Source organism: Pinus tabuliformis, chromosome 8 (assembly GCF_031772625.1).
Source record: "Pinus tabuliformis cultivar Carrire ecotype Pingquan chromosome 8, CPIR1, whole genome shotgun sequence".
In the NCBI taxonomy this organism is placed as follows: Eukaryota; Viridiplantae; Streptophyta; class Pinopsida; order Pinales; family Pinaceae; genus Pinus; species Pinus tabuliformis.
The window spans coordinates 1,657,169,192-1,657,172,336 of record NC_142294.1 but is presented as its reverse complement, the minus strand read 5'-3'; positions in this window follow the sequence as shown (position 1 = coordinate 1,657,172,336).

Here is a 3,145-nt window from a genome sequence, read left to right as displayed (position 1 = left end):
AGGGGAGAAAAGGCAGAGATTGAACCCCCTATCAGAGGAGGAATTCATTTAGGAGATCACAGACAGTCTAAGGGAAGAAAGAGCAGTCAGCCAAGATACATCTCCAGTCACATAAACATCAGCCAGTTCACACAGACAGGAGATTGGAAGACAACGTAGTGTAGAATTCTCTTCTGTCAGGCAGCAAAGTAAGCAAGGCTCAAACATTAAGAGAACATTCACTGAAATAAAAGAAAAGAATGAGCAAATAAGGATTCAACTTTACAATCACCTGCTGAAGATGGCACCCACAAATCAATAAAGGTTAATGTCAGTGTATGACATCCAAGAAGGAAAGATGATCTTGAGTCACTTCAAGCCCAAAATGCTACAGCCACAGTCAGTTGTTGATTACATTAGGACCAATCTAGAAGTATTAGCCAAGGATATCCAACCAATGGACCAAATTGAATTACATAAGAAAACCGGGGAAATGGTATACTCCACATTGGCAAATAAGGCATTGCTGGCCCACAAATTGCAGAATTCTTTAAATAATACTTCTGCCCAATTGGAATTGGAAAAGGCTTCCTCTTTGGCTAAGGATAACAGAATTAAATCCTTAGAAGAGATTATCATAGAGATGGGACATGATCCCAAGGATCCCAAAGGCATCCAAGCATTAATAAGAAAGAAAGAAGAAGACATTGCAGCTCTCAGGAAGCAGCTCAAGCTGCCCATTACCATGCATCCCAAAACTACAAAGATTGTTGAACAAAAATCATAGGAAGATGCAATGGAACTGCTGATGAAAATGAATGAGAGATTGGCAGAAACAAAGAAGGAATTGGAGGAAGCACTACAAGGAAAACAGGGAGAGTTGGCCTCTCAACCATCTCAAACAGCTCCAATAGTTACAGTTGCTCCTTCTACAGTCACAACAGTAGTCCCTCCCACTGTCCCGGCATCAACAGCACCAAGCACTTCACTTCAACAATAACAGCAATAGGCAACAACACTACCATGACTACTGAAGAACTTAAAAAGGCCATGGAGGATCTAAGACTCTAGGTGTCATATTTAAAAGGTTCCAAAGAGCAATTGGCAAAATTGGAAGTAAGTTATGATAAATCCAAGATGATTGTAGCAGAAAAAACAAGGGAGGTGAAAGCATTGGAAAACAAAGTAAAGGCATTGGAAAAGGACCTCTTATTAGACAAACCTCTAGAAGAAATTAGGAGCATTTTGTGGGACAACATTGGCCAATCCATCACTGATACGTGGAAATCAATACAGATAATTCATGAGCAAATTGATTTGGTGACAGCAACTCAAAAAGAAATTCAAAAGGCCAGGGATTCATTGGGAAACATGCCCGAATAGGCCAATAGGCTAATACATTTCCTGAACACCCACACCAAAGAAGATCTGGAAAAACTGGATATCAGGGACAAGACAAGCACTATTTTAATAATTAAAAGGGTTCTGACCATGAGGAATTTCATACAAAATCTAGAAAGGAAGTGCCAGGAAATGCAAATGGAAATAAAGGCTTTCACACAGAAGTTTACAGCTTTGGAGGAAAAGGGTCTACCCAGTTTGTTAACTGATGACTACAGACTAATGTCACATGTAGCCTATGTACACAAATTAAATACATATGTGGATAGCCAAGCTACAGCATCATCAAGTTCTACAGGAGAGAAGGCACTCCCATCTGGACAGAGCCTATATGACAATTTGGAGAATTTGTTTTTTATTGAACATGAAGTGAGGCATCTTTTCACAGTCTAGCCCACTTTTTTCAGGTACACAGATGCAGATGAAACTCTAATTAAAATGTGCAGGCACCAATTACTAGATGACAAATGGTGGCAAAGTATGCTGGAAATTCTGTAGGTGGATTTCAAAGTTTTGTTTATTTTTCATAACATAACAAATGCCATAAAGTGAAGAAAAGAGCAGGTAAAAATCGCACTGAGCAGTCAATCAAAGCACCCAGGAAAGTGACGCCAGTAGTGCGAAATTGTACCAAAATATCCATCGGCCAACTTACTAGGCAAACAATCAATGCATCTCACCAGCTGTTGTGGGGAAAAATGCCTATGCCGAACGATCCTATCTACCTAAGGTGTGACAGCGCCTTAGCAACAAACAGATACAGCTACTTCGATTTCTTCCTTTATGAAATGTGAAAGAGGGGAGATTGGTAGACTTACCATTATCTTCCGGTTGTCCCTCGATCTAGATCCTCTTCTCTTTGGGTGTCCACAGCTACTCGCCTCCTCGCTTGCTCAAGAGAACAGCTACTTGATTCCCACGAGATCACAAGAGAACAGCTACCTGTGACAAGAGAACAGCTACTTGCGACAAGAGAAGGACACAACACAAAGGCAAATATACATATTCATAAATGATTCAGGATTAGAAGTAAATCAAATATACTAATGCAAATCATACAAAATACACCAGCATATAGGAAAGAACCAAGAAGCTTTATTGATTGATAACAAGGTTTAGGAAGAGATACAACCCATAAGGCTCCAACCCAGCATCTCCTTCCCAGCAGAATGGAATTCCTTCTTCAGCTCCCTTCAAAGCATTAAGCACCCAATGATCCAACCTCAAACCAACATCAATTCTTTGCAATCACAAAATTCCAGCCTCCCCGATCTCATGTAGGAGAGATCTATATATAGGGATTTTGGAGAGAGGATGAGTCAGCTTGAGGCTGGTATGAAACTGACTAGTGTCCTCTCCCTCTCTCAGTTCTTGAGTCCACTTGGAGGTTCTTGCTTCCACTTGGAGATTTAGAACCTCTTACTCATCACCAGTCGAATTCCTTGATGCAAGTGTCATTTTGGAAGCTTCCTGGGCATTGACACATTGAGAAATGAGTCTGCCACTTGTCCAGTTACGCTCAGCGCAGGTAGCCTTTGTTGCAGTTAACATTCAATGCAGGTAGACAGTGGAGCAGTTGACATTCAGCGCAGATGCTCAGTGGAGCAGTTGACATGATCCAGAATTGGCTTGTTTTTTAGTGTTTTCAGGTGGAGAACTTCTGTGAATTGTTGTGGTTTGCTGGCCTTGTTCCTCTAGGGGTAGGAACAACATGTTTAGGTACTTTGGATCCCTTGATTATGGACATTTCATGCTCAATGCTGTA